The 24,003-nt window shown below is 43.9% G+C and overlaps 1 protein-coding gene across 1 annotated transcript in view; it reads right to left on the bottom strand.

Annotated features, from left to right (window-relative positions):
• Window positions 1–16,338, bottom strand: part of UGT8 (UDP glycosyltransferase 8) — a 110,960-nt gene extending 94,622 nt beyond the window's left edge. The window contains exon 1 of the mRNA XM_056565480.1: window positions 16,059–16,338. The gene's annotated coding sequence lies outside the window, so the exon portion shown is untranslated. The remainder of the gene's footprint in view (window positions 1–16,058) is intronic.
• Window positions 16,339–24,003: the final 7,665 nt, after the last annotated feature.

Raw genomic sequence — 24,003 nt, 5'->3', positions numbered from 1 at the left:
AGGAGGACGAGTTAGGAGGTCGAGATAGAAGTTTGAGATAGGAGGTCAAGACAGAAGGACGAGAAAGGAGGTCGGGATAGGAGGTCGAGATAGGAGGACGGGATAGGAGGTCGAGATAGGAGGACTGGATAGGAAAACAGGATAGGAGTTCGGGAGAGGAGGTCAAGATAGGAGGTCAAGATAGGAGGACGAGTTAGGAGGATGAGATAGGAGGTTGGGATAGAAGGTAGAGATAGGAGGTCGAGATAGGAGGACTGGATAGGAGAACTGGATAGGAGGTCGGGATAGGAGGTCGAGATAGGAGGACGGGATAGGAGGATGGGATAGGAGGACGGGATAGGAGGTCGAGATAGGAGGTCGGGATAGGAGGTTGGGATACGAGGTCGATATAGGAGGACGGGATAGGAGGTCGGGATAGGAGTTCGAGATAGGAGGTCAAGATAGGAGGACAGGACAGGAGGACGGGATAGGAGTACGGGATAGGAGATCGGGATAGGAGGACGAGATAGAAGGTCTGGATACGTTAGAAAATGCGTATATTTTTCAGTGAAAAAAAACGTATAGCTATTGCTTATGAGGACAGGCAGGGCTCTGTGCACTGAGGATCAGTGACATGCTCCCGACTCACACAACAGGCTCATTGAGAAGCCAGGAGCCAGCTAAGAGCCCTGCTTTTCCTACCCACACTCCCTGTATTTTGCCTTTGACAGAGACACATAGGCAATTGCTGCAGAGACAAGATATAATTTTATTTTACCCCAAAAATGTACAAATGTTTTAATCAATATATATTACAAATATGCATACAATGTTATAAAAGGGGCATTATGTTGGAAAACAAGTTTATTTTTAATCTACTTCTACCAGAATGTTAAACAGATTTATGAATTACTTCTATTTAAAAATCTTAATCCTCCCAGTACATATCAGCTGCTGTATACAACGGAGAAAGTTCTTTTCTTTTTGAATTTATTTTTCTGTCTGACCACAGTGCTCTCTGCTGACATCTCTGTCCATGCCAGGAACTGCCCAGAGCAAGAGCAAATCCCCAGAGCAAACCTGTCCTGCTCTGTCCCTATACTCGCTAAGTGCACAGGGCATCAGGGTAGTCAGACAGGCCAGGTAAGCAACACATGGGCAAAATTGGTACCAGTTTAGCAGACAAAATCTAAATCCAAAGCAAGTCAGAGAGTCAAAAACTAGAGAGGAGCTTAGTACAAAATCAGAAACAAGCAAAAGGTCAAACCAGAAGATTAACACAGTACAAAGTCAGGAGGCAAAGGAAGGGGCAGGTCACAAGCAGAGTTAAGGTAAGGAAGACAGGGGTTGTAAACACTGGTGACGGGTAAGGAGTTTAATCAAATCACGGACACAGGCAGAATACACAGGACAGTTTAAATATCCTGCAGCTGGGAGGCATGAGCTCCAGTGCAACAGCTGATTGGTCTGGCATTCACCATTACTCACTGGCTGGGCTGGCTGTGCCACACAATGCTGAATTCAGGGCTGTCGTTAGGACAATAAGGAACCCCGAAGAAAGAACCAGAGGCGGGGGTGGAGCCAGGGCAATTAAGTTTGTTACACCATCTTTCTGATTTAACAGTTCTGACACCTTTAATCCCTTAAGGACATAGGGCGTATCCATACGCCCCCGTTTCCAAGTCCTTAAGGACCGAGGGCGTATGGATACGCCCTGAGCATTTCCGGCCCCCACCGCTAGCCGGAGGGGAGCCGGAGCCGGAGCCGGATGCCTGCTGAAATCGTTCAGCAGGCATCCCGGCATATCGCCCAGGGGGGTTATTATGTTCCCCCATGTCGGCGATTGCCGCAGATCGCTGGACAATTCAGTCCAGCGATCTGCGGCGGATTCCGGGTCAATCGGGTCTCCAGTGACCCGATGACCCGGAATTACTGGCTGATCGGGGCCGTCAGAGACGGCCCCGAACAGCCATTGCCAGCAGGGGTGAGGTGGCACTGGTGCCACCTCACGATCGCCCTGATTCATCGGCCGGATTACCGGCCGACCAATCAGGGCGCCTGCTGCGGGTGTCACTCCCGCAACCCACTCCGCCCCTCTTCCGTAGGACGTGAGCGGGTGCGGGAAGACGACCCCCGGTGCTGGGGACCCCGATCCCCGGCGTCCCTGTTGGGATCGGGGCCCCAGGAGCAGCGGCGGAGACGACGAGGGACTGACCTGTGGGGCTGGATCGTTGGAGGTGAGTGACAGCCTCCTGCTGTTGCTTAGCAACAGCTCCCAGCATGCAACAAGGGCATGCTGGGAGCTGTAGTTATGCAACAGCAGGAGGCAGACCACCACAACTCCCAGCATGCCCTTATGGGCATGCTGGGACTTGTAGTTTTGCAACAGCTGAAGGCACATTCTTTCTATGTAAAAGTGTACCTTCAGCTGTTGTGTAACTACAACTCCCAGCTTTCACAATCAGCTAAAGTGCATGCTGGGAGTTGTAGTGGTGCATCTGGAGGTTGCATAACTACAACTCCCAGCATGCCCGTTGGCTGTCGGTGACTGCTGAGAGTTGTAGTTTTGCAACAGCTGAAGGCACACTGAGTTAAGTAGTAAACCAGTGTGTCTCTAGCTGTTGCATAACTACAATCCCCAGCATCCCCAGCCAATGTAGTATGCCTCCGGCTGTTGCATAACTACAAGACCCAGCATGCCCTTCCGCTGTCCGTACATGCTGGGGGTTGTAGCTTTTGCAACAGCTGAAGGCACACTGGTTGCAAAACACTGAGTTTGTTACCAAACTCGGTGTTTCACAACCTGTGTGTCTCCAGCTGTTGCAAAACTACAACTCCCAGCATGCACTGATAGACCATACATGCTTGGAGTTGTAGTTTTGCAACAGCTGGATGTTTCTCCCCCCCCCCCAATGTGAACGTACAGGGTACACTCACATGGGCGGAGGATTACAGTAAGTATCCGGCTGCAAGTTTGAGCTGCGGCAAATTTTCTGTCGCAGCTCAAACTGCCAGCGAGAAACTACTGTGAACCCCCGCCCATGCGACTGTACCCTAAAAACACTACACTAACACACAATAAAAAGTAAAAAACACTACATATACACATACCCCTACACAGCCCCCCTCCCCTCCCCAATAAAAATGAAAAACGTCTGCTACGTCACTGTTTCCAAAATGGAGCCTCCAGCGGTTGCAAAACTACAACTCCCAGCATGCACTGATAGACCGTACATGCTGGGATTTGTAGTTTTGCAACAGCTGGATGTTCCCCCCCCCAATGTGAACGTACAGGGTACACTCACATGGGCGGAGGATTACAGTAAGTATCCGGCTGCAAGTTTGAGCTGCGTCAAATTTTCTGCCACAGCTCAAACTGCCAGCGAGAAACTACTGTGAACCCCCCGCCCGTGCGACTGTACCCTAAAAACACTACACTACACTAACACACAATAAAATAAAAAGTAAAAAACACTACATATACACATACCCCTACACAGCCCCCCTCCCCTCCCCAATAAAAATGAAAAACGTCTGGTACGCCACTGTTTCCAGAACGGAGCCTCCAGCTGTTGCAAAACAACTACTCCCAGTATTGCCAGATAGCCTCTGACTGTCCAGGCATGCTGGGAGTTTTACAACAGCTGGAGGCCCCCTGTTTGGGAATCACTGGCGTAGAATACCCTTATGTCCACCCCTATGCAATCCCTAACTTAGGCCTCAAATGCGCATGGCGCTCTCACTTTGGAGCCCTGTCGTATTTCAAGGCAACAGTTTAGGGCCACATATGGGGTATCGCCGTACTCGGGAGAAATTGGGCTTCAAATTTTGTGGGGTATTTTCTGCTATTACCCTTTTTAAAAATGTAAAATTTTTGGGAAAACAAGCATTTTAGGTAAAAAAAAATAATTTTTTTTTTACATATACAAAAGTCATGAAACACCTGTGGGGTATAAAGGTTCACTTAACCCCTTGTTACGTTCCCCGAGGGGTCTAGTTTCCAAAATGGTATGTTTTTTTTTTTTTTTTTGCTGTCCTGGCACCATAGGGGCTTCCTAAATGCGGCATGCCCCCAGAGCAAAATTTGCTTTCAAAAAGCCAAACGTGACTCCTTCTCTTCTGAGACCTGTAGTGCGCCAGCAGAGCACTTTTCACCCCCATATGGGGTGTTTTCTGAATCGGGAGAAATTGGGCTTCAAATTTTGGGGGGTGTTTTCTGCTATTACCCTTTTTAAAAATGTAAAAATTTTGGGAAACCAAGCATTTTAGGTAAAAAAAAAATAAAAAAATGTTCACATATGCAAAAGTCGTGAAACACCTGTAGGGTATTAAGGTTCACATTACCCCTTGTTACGTTCCCCGAGGGGTCTAGTTTCCAAAATGGTATGCCATGTGTTTTTTTTTTGCTGTTCTGGCACCACAGGGGCTTCCTAAATGCGGCATGCCCCCAGAGCAAAATTTGCTTTCAAAAAGCCAAATGTGACTCCTTCTCTTCTGAGACCTGTAGTGCGCCAGCAGAGCACTTTTCACCCCCATATGGGGTGTTTTCTGAATCGGGAGAAATTGGGCTTCAAATTTTGGGGGGTATTTCCTTCTATTAGCCTTTTTAAAAATGTTAAAATTTTGGGAATCCAAGCATATCAGGTAAAAAATAAAAAATAAATTTTACATATGCAAAAGTCGTGAAACACCTGTAGGGTATTAAGGTTCATATTACCCCTTGTTATGTTCCCCGAGGGGTCTAGTTTCCAAAATGGTATGCCATGTGTTTTTTTTTTGCTGTTCTGGCACCATAGGGGCTTCCTAAATGCGGCATGCCCCCAGAGCAAAATTTGCTTTCAAAAAGCCTAATGTGACTCCTTCTTTTCTGAGACCTGTAGTGCGCCAGCAGAGCAATTTTCACCCCCATATGGGGTGTTTTCTGAATCGGGAGAAATTGGGTTTCAAATTTTGGGGGGTATTTTCTGCTATTACACTTTTTAAAAATGTAAAATTTTTGGGAAACCAAGCATTTTAGGTTAAAAAAAAAATTTTTTTTTACATATGCAAAAGTCGTGAAACACCTGTGGGGTATTAAGGTTCACTTTACCCCTTGTTACGTTCCCTGAGGAGTCTAGTTTCCAAAATGGTATGCCATGTGTGTTTTTTCGCTGTTCTGGCACCATAGGGGCTTCCTAAAGGTGACATGCCCCCCAAAAACCATTTGACGCTCCTTCCCTTCTGAGCCCTCTACTGCGCCCGCCGAACAATTAACATAGACATATGAGGTATGTGCTTACTCGAGAGAAATTGGGTTTCAAATACAAGTAAAAATTTTCTCCTTTTTACCCCTTGCAAAAATTCAAAAATTGGGTCTACAAGAACATGCGAGTGTAAAAAATGAAGATTTTGAATTTTCTCCTTCACTTTGCTGCTATTCCTGTGAAACACCTAAAGGGTTAATACACTTACTGAATGTCATTTTGAATACTTTGGGGGGTGTAGTTTTTATAATGGGGTCTTTTATGGGGTATTTCTAATATGAAGACCCTTCAAATCCACTTCAAACGTGAACTGGTCCATGAAAAATAGCGAGTTTGAAATTTTTTTAAAAAATTTCAAAATTGCTGCTGAACTTTGAAGCCCTCTGGTGTCTTCCAAAAGTAAAAACTCATAAATTTTATGATGCAAACATAAAGTAGACATATTGTATATGTGAACCCCAAAAAAATATATTTTGAATATCCATTTTCCTTACAAGCACAGAGCTTCAAATTTAGAAAAATGCAAAACTTTCATTTTTTTCATCAAATTTGGTGATTTTTCACCAAGAAAGGATGCAAGTTACCATAAAATTTTACCACTAAGTTAAAGTAGAATATGTCACGAAAAAACAATCTCGGAATCAGAATGATAACTAAAAGCATTCCAGAGTTATTAATGTTTAAAGTGACAGTGGTCAGAATTGCAAAAAATGCTCCGGTCCTTAAGGTGAAAAAGGGCTCGGTCCTTAAGGGGTTAAAGCCGTAAAAATGTTCATAAGAAAATCAGTCCATCAAAAATATTTATGAAAGCATGCTAGTTCTCAAAAACACCAAAATTCGATCACTCTAAAGAACAAAGATAACCAGGAGGGGGCTGAGTTTGTGCATGCCAATGGAAATCTCATTTGCACCTGTAAGCAAATATTCAATTAACAATATAACAATTATAAAAAAAAATGGCTGCAAGAATAATTTAATGACAAGCTAACTGCTTTCAACTTTAAAAACTAACAATAATATTATGATACAGTCTGCAGACAAGGGGTGTGGTTATTCTGAGAAATATCATGTAGAAGCACAGGTTAAACCTAGCAACACACTGTATTCATGTGAACTGTTAATAGGAGCTAGCTGGATGCACACCAGACTATATAAAGTAGAACAGAGTTTGCTTTACAACAAACTGCTAACCACCATCTGGGGACCTAAATAAACATTTTATTCCTCTAACACAGTGTTTCCCAGCCAGCATGCCCCAAGTGGTTCCTGACCAGTCAAAGCAGCAACCGCTGCAAAACAGACAATGTCCCGTCACTCTACCCCCTCCTGACGCTGCTTTTATGCTTTGTTACTGGGAATAAAGTTTGAACTTCATAAGTTTTCGACTGCCGTGAGTCTTTCCATTCTGTTTTTGACTTAATTTATTTTAATGACCACAAATTAAATTTTACGAAGTAAAAAAAAAGTTTATTAGAAACAATAGGTTTCAGTGTATTCGGAAAGTTTTCACACTTTTTCACTTTTTTCAAATTTTTTTTATGGTGCAGACATGTGCTAACATAAAAATAAAAAATATATAGTTTCCCTCTTCAAACTGCACTCAGTACCCCATAATGGAAAAGTGAAGACCGAAAGTTAAAAATCTTTCTAATTGAATGAAAAGGGAAAATTAAAATAATGCGTAGATATAAATATTTAGACCCTTTAGGCTGGATTTCCAACTTTTTTTTTAAGCTGCCAATGCAGTTGTTGAGCCATAAGATCATTGTCTTGTTGGAAAGTGAACCTATGGCTCAATTCTGAGGGTCAATACGATTAAAATGATACCCATTATTACACACTTTTATATTATTGTTGGGCTTAAAAAAAATCACAAACTTTTTAACCAAATTAGTACGTTTATAATCCCTTTATTTTGATGACCTCTAACTTTTTTATTTTTCCGTATAAGCGGCGGTATGAGGGCTCATTTTTTGCGCCATGATCTTGACTTTTTGTTTGATACCACATTTGCATATAAAAAACTTTTAATACATTTTTTATAATTTTTTTAATAAAATGTATTAAAAAAGTAGCAATTTTGGACTTTTTTTTTACGTTCACGCCGTTCACCGTATGGGATCATTAACATTTTATTTTAATAGTTCGGACATTTACGCACGCGGCGATACCAAATATGTCTATTAAATTTATTTTTTACGCTTTTTGGGGGTAAAATAGGAAAAAAACGGACGTTTTACTTTTTTATTGGGGGAGGGGATTTTTTACATTTTTTACACTTGAATAGTCCCCATAGGGGACTATTTATAGCAATACCATGATTGCTAATACTGATCTGTTCTATGTATAGGACATAGAACAGATCAGTGTTATCGGTTATCTTCTGCTCTGGTCTGCTCGATCTCAGACCAGAGCAGGAGACGCCGGGAGCCGGAAGCCCATTTTTTCTATGGGATTTAAATTCAAAGGTGTTTGAATGCATTTAAAATTAAGTAACATTGCAGGGTTACTTTTGCTTTTTAACTAAATCCCCCAAACCTCTTTATATGTTGAGACTGTAATCTAGCACTATTTATATTGTGAATATCTGAATTATATCTGAATATCTGAAAAATGTCTCCTTGGTTAAGCAAACTGCTATCATCTCTGTTAACAGCACAGTAATATAACTTTGCAGCACAAACACGCGAGCAAAAATCAACAAAAAAGTACAAAGTCAACCGCTCACCATAGAAAAAATGCATGACTCATTGATAAGATCATAGATAATAATGGTACAGGGCAGTGACAGCTTGAATGATTGCAGTAGGTCAAACACCAAATAAAATTTCACCAAGGTGGTAGTGTCCTTGACTTAGCTTCAAATGGACGAAGTAACTAACACACCTTTAAGTTTACAGCATGAATGCACCTGATTTCATTCTCATGGCCAATTATTTCTGCTCCTTCTTACAATTCATGTTTATATAACTATAGAGTCACACAATGTCAGTATGTGTCACACAGGTTGGTAATGTGCCACATTACCACCTAGAAAATTGATCTTATCATATAATGAGCTTCCTGTTCAATAGCAATTGTCAATAGCTCATGGAGTGCCAAATAACTCAGTCTTAACTTAAACTTTGTTTGTCTGGTTTTACCACTATTGAAAATTGAATTAGTATACACAGTATCTTCTATTACACAAGCCAGAGACTCCTTTAAAAGAACCATCTTGGAAGATGGGGGTTCTACCCATTGTCTGTACAGAGCTGGACACTGGTTAGCCAGAGAGGTTCCTCAGATGCAACTTGGGGAATTCAGAGACTTATTTATTGGAAAAAGTATGCATACCTGCTCTCAAGAAAAAAACTATTGCATACTAGACAATCCAGAGACTTTTCCAAAAGGTAGAGTTACCCATCTGTAGACTGTTGTTATGGAGTTTTTGCCTGAAAATTAGCCTCCAAACACCACTGCAATATCTCCAATGAGAAGTGCAGAGAACCCTAAAACAAGTTTGTACAAATGAGAGACTCTTTGCCTTGGAGTAGATTATGGCTAAAATAAATGAACAAAAACCAATTTGGTTAAATTGGTAATCCAGGTATAGAAACACAGAGCTAATATATTTCCAAAAAAAGTACCATCTCTGCCCTTAGGTTGTGTGAGGTATTGCAGCTGAGTATAGCGGGGTGCTGTTTTTGGAACAAATTAGCTTGGTGTTTTTTTTTTTTTTTTTTATCCCTGGATAACCCCTTTTATGGATCTTTTTCTAGAATCAACCTTTGTAAGAACCACAGCCAGTGTTCTAATGCTTTAACCCCTTAAGGACACATGATGTTCTCATACATCTCCATTTCCGAGTCCTTAAGGACACATGACATATGAGAACGTCATGTGCTTTCCCGGCCCCCCGCAGCCATCTGGAGCGGAGCCGGTGCCCGATACTGCTGAAATCGGGTCATGATGACCCCCCATTTCGGCGATGGCCGCAGATAGCTGGACAATTCGCGATCTGCGGCGGATTCCGGGTCAATCTGGTCTCCAGTGACCCGGTGACCCGGAATTACTGACTGATCGGGGCCGTCTCTGACAGCCATAGCCAGCAGGGGTGAGGTGGCACTGGTGCCACCTCACGATCGCCCTGATTCGTCGGCCGGTTTACCGGCCGACCAATCAGGGCACCTGCTGTGGGTGTCACTCCCGCAACCCGCTCCGCCCCTCTTCCGAAAGACGTGAGCGGGTGCGGGACGTGGACACCAGGAGCTAGGGGCCCCAATCCCCGGCGTCAATGTTGGGATCAGGGCCCCAGGAGCAGCGGCGGCGGCGAGGGACTGACCTGCAGCGTGGATCAGGAGTTGGGTGAGTGACTGCCTCCTGCTGTTGCTTGGCAACAGCTCCCAACATGCAAAAAGGGCATGCTGGGAGCTGTAGTTATGCAACAGCAGGAGGCAGACAACCACAACTCCCAGCATTCCCTTATGGGCATTTTTTCCATGGAAAAGTGTACCTTCAGCTGTTGTATAACTACAACTCCCAGCTTGCACAAACAGTGCACGCTGGGAGTTGTAGTGGTGCATCTGCTGGTTGCATAACTACAACTCCCAGCATGCCTGTTGGCTGTCGGTGACTGCTGAGAGTTGTAGTTTTGCAACAGCTGAAGGCACACTGGTTGTGAAACACAGAGTTTTTTTTACTTAACTCAGTGTTTCACGACCGGTGTGCCTCCAACTGTTGAAAACTACAACTCCCAGCATGCACCGGACATGCTGGGAGTTGTAGTTTTGCAACAGCTGGAGGCACACTGGTTGTGAAACACTGAGTTAAGTAGCAAACCAGTGTGTCTCCAGCTGTTGCATAACTACAATCCCCAGCATTCCCAGCCAAAGTAGTATGCCTCCAGCTGTTGCAAAACTACAACTCCCAGCATGCACTGATAGACCGTACATGCTGGGAGTTGTAGTTTTGCAACAGGTGGATGTTCCCCCCACCCCAATGTGAACGCCCTGTGGTCGCCGGTAATCAAACCCGGAGCGAACACACTCCGAGGACTGATTACAAACGGGGTGCCACATGCAAGATCCCGGGGGTCCCCAGTGGCAGGACTCCCGCGATCAGGCATCTTATCCCCTATCCTTTGGATAGGGGATAAGATGTGTAAGCACCGTAGTACCCCTTTAATCCTTCCAGTGCTTATCAGCCGGATGTATACTACAGAAGAAGTTTTTTTTCTTTTTAATTTCATTTCTGTCTGACCACAGAGCTCTCTGCTGACACCTTGTCCATGTCAGGAACTGCCCAGAGCAGGATAGGTTTGCTATAAAGATTTGTTCCTACTCTGGACAGTTTCTGACATGGACAGAGGTGTTAGCAGAGAGCACTAAGTGGTCATCAGCCAATGAAATACAACACATGGAAGGATGAAGTGTCAGCCAGCCCCATCTAAGGGTGGGTTCACACTACGTTTTGTCCCATACGGGAGCGCATACGGCAGGAGGGAGCTAAAAGCTCGTGCTCCCGTATGTAACCGTATGCGCTCCCGTATGCCATTCACTTCAATGAGCCGACCGTAGTGAAACGTTCGGTCCGGTCGGCTCATTTTTGCGCCGTATGCGCTTTTACAACCGGACCTAAAACCGTGGTTGACCACGGTTTTAGGTCCGGTTGTAAAAGCGCATACGGCGCAAAAATGAGCCGACCGGACCGAACGTTTCACTCCGGTCGGCTCATTGAAGTGAATGGCATACGGGAGCGCATACGGTTACATACGGGAGCACGAGGTTTTAGCTCCCTCCTGCCGTATGCGCTCCCGTATGGGACAAAACGTAGTGTGAACCCAGCCTTACACCAACTATCTACAGGATAGAGAAGATTCCCTGCCCAATATCTATTGTCTATAATAGTGCTTCTCAAACTGTGAGGCGCCCCCTAGTTCTTAGTGAAGCAGAGCTGGGAAGGCAGCTTTGGGAGAAGTTCCAGGGGTATTGCTGGGTTCTAAAAAGATCAGGGAATACCCCCCATCCCCACCACCAAAAATATATAAAACAATTTAACAGGATTAAATATACCTCTTCATTAGGACTCTGTCCTTAAATAGTATCATGAGACCTGTACCCATAGATACATCAACCTTGTCCCCATTATACACTAATGTACATTAAACAGCATATCACTGATAGTCCTGAAAATAATATCAGTAATATACAGGGGCCCAATAATACCTCAACATCATGAGCACATATATCTACCACACATACTAATATAACCAATAATCTCACCATACAGTGCCCATTTATCAGTTACATACTAGCAGCACTACACTGGGCTCTGAAGAGTATAATCTGTAGACCCGATATAACGTCTTACGGTACAGATAACACATACATTTAGTGATTCACAGGTGATGCCTTCTCTGATCGGAGTCTTTCACTTTTCATTTGCTTCTCTATCTGACCGAGACTGCCATGAAGACTTCTCATGGTCCCCACTCATCACTTTATCGTATCTCAAGGTCATAGTGCCCTCCTTATAGTGTCTCACACATAAATATTGTCTCCTACCTCTCCCCATACTAGTTGTGCCCTCCAATGTGTCAAAGACACTGGCGGTACCCCTTGTGTGCCCCCTACAGAAATGGTGCCATCACTTAAAAGTATGCCCCCTTAGTGCCCCAACTTAAAAAGTATGCCCCCTTAGTGTTCCTACTAAGAATCTATGGGGGGGATTTATCAAAACCTGTCCAGAGGAAAAGTTACTGAGTTGCCCATAGCAACCAATCAGATCGCTTCTTTCATTTATGAAAAGGCCTGTAAAAAATGAAAGAAGCGATCTGATTGGTTGCTATGGATAACTCAGCAACTTTATCTCTGGACAGGTTTTAATAAATCTCCCTCAATGTCTCTTACTGACCTGACTTACAAATTATACCCCTCTAGTGCTCCCACATATAAATGATACCACTTAGTGTCCCACTAACTTTTTGCATAAAACAAATTCTTTAGCATGACTATGCTAACTAAAGTATCAAACTATATATACAGCACAACAGCACACTGAAGTGGAGTTCAAAATATGAGAAAAGAGAAGAGCAAGAAGCAAAGATCAGCTCACCAATCAGTCCATAAGCAGACACATCTGATGATATTCTGGGGGCACGGATGCAGGAAGCCGTTACTTTCCGTAGCAACAGGATCAAGTAATAGAAAAGGTATCCAGCTCCTGGTGAAAATTATCCAATAAAACTTAACTTTTAATCATGCACATTAAAAAATGAAAAAAATAAATAAAATTACCACAGGGTGGGGACATGCCACTTAAAATACAAGTGAAACGCCGGCGTTGCACTTTAATTTGCATGATTAAAAGTTACGTTTTATTGGATAATTTTTACTGGGAGCTGGATACCTTTTCTATTACTTGTCCCTTCAAAATATGAGACCGAGCTTTCTCCTTAGTGCTGGTTCAGATCACCAGTCATCCCTATCCTGGGGAAAAAGGTCTTGACAATGATTGACGTCTGAGATTTTCCTTGGGACTGCAGGTAACCCTATTCCGAGAGTTATTACAATAAAGGAAATATAAGTTTCTCACACAAAACCTGCTATATAGACAAATGTAAAGTAAAACTTTTAATATGTCATTCAGATTGGTTGGGGTATGAGTGCTGACACATGACCGATGAGTAGAACGATTAAGGAGAAGTGCTCTCTTAGTGAGCTCTCTCCAGGTTCTTGGCAGACTCATAATGGAAGTCTATGCGATTGTCTCGCTCACATAGGCACAGAGCAAGTAGAAGCGTGCAGGGTCTGAACCCTCATACCCCAACCGGTCAAAACTTTTGGCATGTGCCTAGGACATGCGAAAAGGTTGTTATAGCAACCGTTTACACTTTAAGGGTAGGGTCACATGTGCCATACTTTGCTGTGTGTTTTGCTGTGTATTTTCTACAGCTAATTTCCCATTGATTTCAATAGGTAGGAAAATGCGTTGCAGTAAATAGACAGCAGAATATGCAATAAAATACAGCACATGTAACTCTACCCAAAGGGTAGGGTAACACGTGGCATATAAGCTGCATATTTTGTTACATATTTTCTGCAGATGGTTTTGCTACCCATTGACTTCAAAGGGTAGGAAAATACACAGCAGAAAATTTGCAGCAAAATAGACTATTTGCAGCAAAATATAGCTTATATGTGTGACCCTACCCTAAAGGGAATCTGTCAAGTGCAATTCATATTACCAACAGCTGTCACTGGTAGGACAAGGTGGCACGTGATACCTTTCATATATCTGTCTGTGCTTCTATTAAAAAATATATGCTTTTATTCTCTGGTGCGAAGAGTCAAAGAGGCGTTCCCAAGCCCTAAAGTGCCTAGGGCTGGAATGTCTCTTTGCTCTCACTCCACTCAATGTCAGATTCTCTTAAGTGGGAAGATGACTGCCTGTTCACCCGCCCTAAACCCAATACACTGGATTATAGTGTGGGTGAACAGGAGTCGTATGAGGGGTAATTTACAGAAATTTGTACAGTAGTTTAAAAGATATATATATATTTTTTTTAATCAAAACCTGTGTAGAGGAAAAGTGGTGCAGTTACCCATAGCAACCAATCAGATTGCTTTTTTCATTTTTAAAGAGGCCTCTGAGAATTGAAAGAAGCAATCTGATTGGTTGCTATGGGTAACTGCACCACTCTTCCTCTACACAGGTTTTGATAAATCTCCCCCATTGTCCGCCGTAGCTTTATCGCATATGGATTGCTGCGCAACAGAGGCTGGTGGCGCTTCCCAGCCTCCTTCTGTATGCAGCACAATGCTCACCTATTATTTGGATATTCATAATTATGCACTGTCCTAGTAACATGAGAGCGGTATATCTGCAGTGTATCTACCAGATGTGAACATACCCTAAAGCAAGCCATACACTATAATAATCATTTTTCACTCGCAAATTTCCCATATACTTGAATGTTAAGCACTGCCAAATGGTCATTGTAAGCCACAGCCAGACAGCTCTTGCGCCAACTTATTCCTCCTAGAATGAAAGGCTCAGACTCCAAAGATCCAAGAAGTCCAATCCTTCTGTTCACCGACATCATCTGTCAATAGAGAGTCGGGAGGCCTGTATGGTGTATGGGCACCTTAAGAATGGATTCACAAATCGCATATGTTTTACAGAATTTCAGTTGCACAATCCTCCTCAAAATTCTACAACAAAGTCAGTTCACTATATAGAACAACCTCCTTTCATTCACAGTATAAAATAAATACTAAAGCTTTTCATATCCCTCGTATATTGGAAAATGCTGTGAATTTGTACAACAGATTTCATTCATTTTATTAATTGCAAAGTATATTAGGGGCTAATCTCTCCAAAATCTAAATCAAGAATTAATTAACATTTAAAAAAACGGAAATCGTGCACCAGCCAATATTTCTTTCTCAAGGCTGATGTATAGTTACAACAATATTACTGTCTATATTTTCATATTTGTATAGTTTATTTATAAACATAGTCACGTGCTTCGCATGTTTGCATTAGTAAAAAGAAGGCTGTAATATTTATTGTTGCTGTAGGCTAAGTGAGACAGTAGCTCAGGTATTAGCCCAACTTTTATTAGATTGGGGGAGAACTAAACGCCTAGAAAAAACCTGGAGGTATTGCACCCAAAATTCATTTTGGGTTCATTTATTAGACATAGCCATCCCATTTGATTCAGTCTGCATAAATTTAGTGCAAATTTATATTTACAAGTCAGGTTTTTGAATTTATCCAATGCAGGGTATGGTTCCCAGCAGCATCGGTACAGGATGGAACAAGGCAGAAGATTTGCGGTTGTGTATTGCTAGCAGTAGGAGCCATTTGTTTTAGATATATGTAGAAGCACCACATTTTGGGGAGAATTAAGGGCAAATTTGAATTGGGCCACAATGATTTGTCCTTCTCTACTAGAGAACTTCACTCACTAAACACAGAGCTTAGTCTATAAAAATCCATAGTATCCGAACATTGTGGCATAAATATCTCTTAATACATGTAGTTATAAAAAGCCAATAATAATCAAGCTATATAAGGTATATAATCTGAACCACAGTTAGTTTAGGACAAGCTGACCCTACCTGTTAAACATTGTACTTTATGTGCAATAGTTCTAAAGTCACTTCCACAGCTATATACAATACAGTTCTAACTAGATTCTAAAGTCCTGTCTTTACATAATCTATGAAAGATTATTAACTATTGTGCAGTTAGTTACGTTCACAGATATACACATCAATGAGATCACTGAGGCTTGCCGAAGGGTGACAACGGAATCACAATTCTCATCTATTAGAATCCATTTAGATTATTATCTAGCAATTTGCAGTGCCACATGGAAGTTAATGTGTTTAATGTTTCAGATAGAAAGCGTAAGATAGAAAAAGTCATAAGTCTGTTATTTTATGACTGTGATAACAGCATGTCCTTGGGTAACTTGTTAAAAATGCCACTTACTCCCAATTTGATTCATAACAATTTAATAGATTTGGTTGGGTTTGGGTTGAGGGTCCATTGAGCCAGCTGATCATGATTATCCAGCTGATGTACCCCCCAAAAAATTATACAAATTTCTAACTTTTCATACATGGACATTGCAGAGAAATATCGGTGCCAACTGAAATGAATGGTGAGCCAAGAGCTGCAATGTGCCTTAGCTACTAGGGTCAACCATTTGCTAGATTTGAAGTAATGACATGATATTTCACAATTTTTGCACCAATTCTTACAACAGTATGTCATGTTTCTATATGCTACAGGAAAATTGTATAAATATAGTACAGTTGCATGAATGTCAGGTCGGTGTCTTACCTCATGTAATTGATCTTTTCCTAGTAAACGTACCAGGAATAAAGATTCCACAGGTTGTGAGATCAGTGGGTAAAGGTCCTGGAGTGCTTTTGCAGTGTGTCTACTGAATGACTTAGATCAAGGTGTAAAGAAGCTGCAGGCAAAGTTCCTCCTAGTACTGTATTATGCAGGATAAAGAAGCCTCAAGCCAGGTGGCCAGTGCTAGACATGTGGAGATGACAACTTGATGTTCCAGTAATCCCCTGCCTGCCTGTGCCTGAGCGATGGGTGTGATGTTGATAGTCACTGACTGTGCCCTCCCTTCTCCCAGGCTTCTATGCCCTTTTTAACTTGCTTTCCCAGATCTAACTCCTCCTTCCCTCACGTCTGCTCTGCAGACACATTCTCATTGAAACTCGGAGACACTCATCCTGGAATTTTTAAACCAAAAACCAGTTTTGTAGGAAAGTGCTATCACAGGTGGAGCATAAGTGAGTACACAACAGTTATGCAGAATCAGTTGTTTCAGTCAGAAACTGATATTTCTGGAAAGACTGGAATTCATTTAACTTATGGAATGGATTTTCAAAGTGACACAGTGACACCTAGTCAAATCTATATAGACAAAAGGATATACAAATATTTTAAAGTGAAACTTCACTCTTGTATACAATGGAATTGCAGAGAATTCCAAGATATTACCAATTATTTGTGTGTACAGTATGTTATGTGAATGAGTATGTACATGTGTCTTCATATGAACTGTATACTGTTTGTGCAATGTATGTGAATGAGTATTTATATGTGTCTGTATATATTTATATTTATGTATGTAGGATGTGCTAAGATTGCACTATATATATGTGTGTATATATATATATATATATATATATATATATATATATATATGTATATTCATAATAGTGGATAAAGACACAGCGATAGGCACTGTTGGATAACATGGTATTTGTAGAAACAAAAGGAAAACAGGGGGGTCACTTACGAGTCAGAGTCTTCTGGAAGGTGCAGACTTTTTCATTTTATTCGGGTGCATAGAAGTTCCTAAAAGTTAACTGTTTAGCTGTTAACTGCACCTCGCTGCGGACTCTGGCTTTTCCTGCTTTTAGGATTTTCTATGCACCCGAATAAAAAAACAAAGTCTGCACCTTCCAGAAGACTCTGACTCGTAAGTGCCCCCCCTGTTTTCCTTTTGTTTCTACAAATGCCATATATATGTGGTAGGCTAATGATTAGCCATATTTGTGGGAGGGGCAGCTTGGCTCCATAAATACAGCCCTCATGGTCAGTACTAGCTGACGCTCTCAGTTGGTCGGCTACGTCATCAGTGGGTGTCTAGCGTCTGTCCGCGGGACCAGCGTCTCGTGAGCTAAACGATCCGAGGCGCTTCTACGTTCTGGCTTCTAAACAAGTAAGATCGGGGCTTGGAAGAGAAGGAGGTCAGCCCCAGGGTGCTGGGGGGTATGGCGGCACAATACCTCAACCGCTGCGGCTCCCTCTGTGCGGCCCTCTGTGCAGCGGCTTTTCCGGCTTCAGAGCTATGGTGTTGCTGCGTCCGGGTAGCGATATCAGCGTCTGTGCCGGGACTCGCCGGCGGCGGCTCACAGGGGAATAAGTTCCAGCGTGCAGTATGTCTGAAGCTCGGCACGGCGGTCCCCGTTTTTTTCATGCGCCAGCATCATGTACTCACCACGCCGATGTCTATTAGCGCATCAGATCTGCGAGGCCGAGCTCAGACACATAGGGGCATATTCAGTAACATCACTATATGCAATATTCAGTAACATCAAGGGCTAACCTGATTGTGGCTACATACTTGTACATTGAGTGGACGCTGCTGTAGTGCTCAGCGCAATGCGGCACCCTTTCCCCATACTTGGCACACCATTCAGACCACATTGTAGGTACGGTTGCTATGGGTTACCACAAAAAAAAAAGATGAGGGGGGGACAATACAGAGTTAGTATGGGGCTGTCAGGTAAGCAACAAAGGTGCTGGTGGATGGTCATGTAAACTCATACATGTTGGTCTCATTTATGTTTTCAGGTGCACGTTCAGCATTCCACATATAGTTGCCTCAGCGGCGACCAAGTCATTTTTGTACGTGTTTTTGCTTAGTTTCACCCCCCATTTGTCTTCTCAGCAATTGGTAACGCATGTTGTCATTCCCAGGTACTTTAAATATTCTTACCCCTCACGTTCACAATCTGCCTCTGCCCTCTCTCAAACGCTCATACGGTGGCAACCTGCCTCAGTTAACCCCTTGGGTAACCAGTACGCACAGTAGGAAGAGGGTTAGCCTATTCCAAGCATTGCAAGGTGGGCGGTCACAACATAGCGGATGCTATTTTACACGGTCAAAACACGTACTGACAAAAAAATTTCCATCTTTAACCCAATCTATTAACCATCTTTATTTAGGTGGACTCAGTGGGCGACTACTCCTTCTCTCAACACTCTTTGACATACCATGGCTTAAATCGGGTAGGTCACGGGGAGGCGGATAAGCATGCATAAATTCGGGTGGACATCCGCGTCACACAGGGTGCTAGAGGTCACTTCTGATAAAGGGGTTAGTAGATTCCGGATGGCACATAGATGGTTCAGTAGACACAGTTAGCATATGGGTGGCACAGTTACAAGAGCACACTGCCACAGGGGAGCACGTTCAGCCTACGCATCGGTTAGCTTCAATATCGGCATAAGCATGTGGCTCACTTTTTAACCTGGGTCACGCACACAAGTTCAAGGGTTACACCTATTCCTATCTTATTTCATCTATAGGCACGTTGGTTACGCTTAGTCCTATCATGTCTATAGGCACGTTGGTTATGCCTAGTCCTATCACTTCTATAGGCACGTTGGTTACGCTTAGTCTTATCACGTCTATAGGCACGTTGATTATGCCTAGTCCTACCACGTCTATAGGCACATTGGTTACGCTTAGTCCTATCACGTCTAAAGGCACGTTGGTTACGCTCAGTCCTATCACGTCTATAGGCACTTGGTTACGCATAAGTCCTATCACGTCTATAGGCACGTCGGTTACGCTTGGCTTCTCATGTCCATAGGTACGATTATTAAACGCTGACTTGCGGCTGCATTGGCAGGCACAATGGGTTCTAACTAGTCAATGCACTATCTCAGGTCAGGCAGCGCAGTACAATCACCGTAACACGGGCTCACGGTTGGTACAGTCACCATCACCTTCGTTACTCAAGCAAGGTCTCTCGCTAATAGTGACCATGGTTACTCACGCTGCGCTTAGCGGGTGGTTAGCTCGTTCCTGTCACGACTACAGGCAAGCGGGCTACATGCAACTTAGTTGCAACCTTTACATATCACTAACGTTCGTAATCCTGTCACGACTACAGGGATACTGCCACGCAAACGCTCACCGCTACATATTGGTCTTGTCGAATCCCGTCCCCATCACAGACACATGGGACACCGTAATATTGTCATAACCTCATAGCGTGGGTTAAGTAAACCTCTTTACGATAGCTACTTCCCGGGACACGTTCAGTCCTTCACCTACGTAGGCACCAGGGATTACCGCATGCGAGGCACAGTCGCCCACGTCCGCCAGGGACACTTCACGGGCATGATCGGCGAATCGTTCATAAGCTCACTCCTAACTGGGCACCGTTAGTTCTCCCGCACGGGTGTCGAACGCGTGGTTATGGCTTCAAAACTTAGCCTTCCGCCATTATGATTATTTCACTTTATGTTACTTTCCACAGTCAGTATGTCCCATATATCGGATATAGAAGAGACTCCATCTCTACCAGACAATGCGGATCAGTAGTCCGTCCACGATAGCATTCCATCCCTTAGGACGAGGACCATCCCGAAACTATCAGCGGAACTCCATAGAAGACACATTTCTTATCCCGCAACTGCAAGAAAGGCCGAACTTTCCCGCCTCCTGTCGGCAGACATGGCAGGTCCCAGTCAGGAGATAACCCCTCTGGACACGGTTCAGACTTCATTGTCACAATTGCATGTCATGTTAAATACGATCACTTCATCCATCAATAGGATAGAATCCAGGCTAGAAGCCGTGGAGAGTAGGAACGTCACCACACCAGCCACTCAAGAGATCCCTATCCCCAGCACAGCTCAAACTAACGTACCAGGTGGGTTGGGGGGCATCCTGAACATAGCTCCGTCTCACTTCGTTCCCAGTAACATCAGGAAAGAGATTCTGGAGGGTAAGCTGGTGAACATGGCGTCTCTGCTGGTCGCATCACACGAAGCTCCTGATAACAAAACAATAGCGTGTGGCGAGGTGTCCATCATTCTCAAATCCAGAGACGCCAGGTTGAACCGCAAACGTATACTGCCGGAGTTTGTTTTGGCATTTAGTCTGTTCCACGACATTATATGTTCCGCTAGTCCCAAGCGGAGGGAAGAACTTGATTTATACATGTACAAGGTCGTGGACGTTGGCTACAAGTATGGGGGCTCCGCCTTCTATGAATATCACCGGTCATATGTGGCAAAAGCGGCGGCGGCATTAGTGCAATGCGACCATATCACCAACTGGGCCGAGGTAGATACAGAACTTTTCTGCTGCCACTTCGCGGGCCTCAGAGCCCCTGCTTGTAGCCAATGCCACGCCATGACCCACACCACTGACTGGTGCGGCGAAACAAACCTTGCTCCTCAGGGGACACAACCAAGACACAGCTATACCCCAGCAGCAACCCCTACCCCTAGGACAGCACCAGCATTAGACAAACTAGGATGTCCCATTAGGTATTTAGGCCGCTCACAGATCTGTAATAGCTTTAATTTTACATCTTGCCATTATAACCAATGCAGACTTCTGCATCTATGTTCAATTTGTTTCAGAGCACACCCTAAAGTGTCCTGTCCCCAGAAAGGTGCTACAGCATTACTAAGCAGGGTGCGCACGGGGCTGCTCTATGATTATTTACAAGGGCATCCGGGCCCAGCCTGGGTCCAGTATCTGGTCAATGGCTTTATAGAAGGATTTCATACAGGGTTACTGTCACTTCCCCAATCTTGTTTTGAATGTAAAAACTTGATGTCGGCCGTCAGGGATCCAGCTACAGTCACCGCCCTGTTGCAGGCAGAGTTGATGAAGGGGTTTCTCATCAGCCCCGCCATTTGTCGCTTGGAGAATCAATCCAGTGGGGGTGGTTCGGGGAAAATTCTCCAATAAAAGCAGACTAATTTACGACCTCTCCGCGCCTCATTCTTGTCAAATACCTAGTATCAATTCTTTAATACCTATTGAAGAGTTCTCCATGAGGTACTCCTCCATAGATGAGGTGATAGAGGTCATCATCCATTTAGGCAAAGGCTCCCTCCAAAGCAGACATAACGGATGCCTATAAGCTACTCCCCATCAAACCTAGCTTGTGGCAGTGGCACGGGATTAAATGGGACAAACTATACTACTTTTCCAACAAACTGACATTTGGATCCAAGAGTAGCCCGTGGATCTTTGATCAGTTTTCCAGGGCTTTCCACTGGATCTTGCTCAACAGGGGTCATTGTAATTACGTGATACATTACCTCAATGATTTCCTGTTTATCGAACATCCAGCCTCTACATGTCGGGACATAGATACGCTACGCACGATCTTCTCCAACTTAGATGTCCCGTTGGCAACTAATAAGGTGGAGGGCCCTGGTACACGCATCACCTTCTTAGGGCTACACTTGGACACACAGAAAATGCAGGCCAGTCTCCCACCTGATAAACTACAGAGAATCAGGGCAGTCATTCACAGGGCTGTAGTTTCGCAGGTTACCACCAAGGTAGAGCTACAGTCTCTGCTCGGCATGCTCAACTTTGCCGTTAAAATTATACCTCAGGGGAGGTCTTTTGTCTCTAGGTTGCTACAGCTACTGCCTACAGTGCCCGAGCAAGACAGTACAGTGCGCCTAAACAGAGAAGCCCTAGCTGACCTGGCCATGTGGGACAGGTTTCTATCACAATGGAATGGCATTTCCCTGTTTACTCCCAAAGCTTCTCGTCATTCCCCGTGTGTGTACACTGACGCAGCTTCCTCCACTGGTTTCGCGGCCATATACCGCAATCACTGGTTGTCCGACACCTGGCCAAAAGAGGTGCACAGCCTGACTGGATTCAGGCAGGTTTCTGCTCTATTCGAGATATACCCAGTGGTGGCAGCCACGCAGGTTTGGGGTAAGGAATGGGCTAATTCCACGGTCATTTTTTTCACGGACAGCGGTAGATTTAAGTCCAAAGAGATCATGTCATTTGTCAGACGCTTTATTTGGTTATCCTTGATCCAACGCTTTAGGTTTGTTTGTGAGAATATTAGTGGTCTCAGGAATGTCGCAGCAGATGCGTTGTCTCGCGGTAACACGACTCGTTTCTTCCATGTGTGCCCAGAAGCCGACACTGTAGCTACCCCAGCGCCTCATCTCAGGTCATTGATGATGGACTAATATGACACATAATTTCTGCTCAAACCCTTGTGGCACAATCACTCTCCGTCAACACCCTCAGAGTATACAGCACAGCACGGAGATTGTTCGCGAAATTCCAGTCACAACATCCCCAACGAGAACTCGATAATATCAACTACCTATTAGCCTTTGTTGCCTTTTGCCACTTAGAACTCAGACTATCGCATAACACCATCAAGCTGTATCTATCAGGGATCCAGCACTTCAGATCTTTAGAGTTTCCAGATAATTCCTCAGTATTATCTGCTCATCCAGTCCGTGCTATCCTCAAAGGGATTGGCAAACACCATACATACTCTGGCGTCAAGCGGCACCGGGTCTCGGGGCACCTCTTCAGGTCAATATCACACTCGCTGTCTAGCTTGCCATTTGGGCGGGTTCATAGTTTGATGATTAAGACTGCGATATACATGGCATACTACGGCTTCCTTAGGCCAGGGGAGTTTTGTAGAACTAACTCCTCTGCCACCTTCCTGCGCAAGGCTCAGATTACCTGGAGTGATAACTGCTATGTTCTCTCACTGCAATCCTCAAAAACACTCTCTCCCGGTCAGGTAGATTTGGTGAGATACTTCCCCACGGGCAATGCATGGTGCCCAGTGATAGTCATTCAAGAATGGTTGGGAGTCATTGACAAGCAAGCTCTAGACTCCCCATTATTCTCGATCTCGGGGGGCCCTATGTCAACTACGGTTTTCATGAACCATGTTCGAGTGTTGTTAAGTAGTTTAGGAGTTGACCCTAGGTCCATCACCGGTCACTCCTTCCGAGTAGGAGCTGCCTGAGCAGCCTCTAAAAATAATACGCCGGTGCACATTATCAAGAGAATGGGTCGGTGGAAGTCCGCCTGTTGTTCTAGATACATACCAAATCCGCATGTGGAGATGATGTTGGCATTTAAGCTTCTGGTTTTGTAAGTTGTGCTGTTTTCAAATAAATACTCACTGCACTTAACCTAATGTTGTCTTTGCCCTCTTTTTAGGCATATCTGTCGCAGCAGTTATGGCACAACTCAGACTGCTTAGCTTAGGTTAGGTGGGTTCCAGGTTCGTTCTGATAGTTTGCCTGACCATAAGTGGTAGGCTAATGATTAGCCGTATTTGTGGGAGGGGCAGCTTGGCTCCATAAATACAGCCCTCATGGTCAGTACTAGCTGACGCTCTCAGTTGATTGGCCCTCCCACCCTACCCTTTATCACATATTCTACTATCAGGGTATGCCCTCTTTTTAGGCATATCTGTCACAGCAGTTATGGCACAACTCAGACTGCTTAGCTTAGGTTAGGTAGGTTCCAGGTTCGTTCTGATAGTTGGCCTGACCACAAATATATATATATATATATATATATATATATATATACCGGGTGGGCCATTTACATTGATGCACCTTAATAAAATGGGAATGGTTGTAATATTAACTTCCTGTTTTTGGCACATTAGTATATGTGAGGGGGGAAACTTTTCAAGATGGGTGCTGA

The sequence above is a fragment of the Hyla sarda genome, chromosome 1, assembly GCF_029499605.1.
Source record: "Hyla sarda isolate aHylSar1 chromosome 1, aHylSar1.hap1, whole genome shotgun sequence".
Lineage (NCBI taxonomy): Eukaryota > Metazoa > Chordata > Amphibia > Anura > Hylidae > Hyla > Hyla sarda.
The sequence above is the reverse complement of the archived record's forward strand: the minus strand, read 5'-3'. Positions and strand labels throughout refer to the sequence as shown.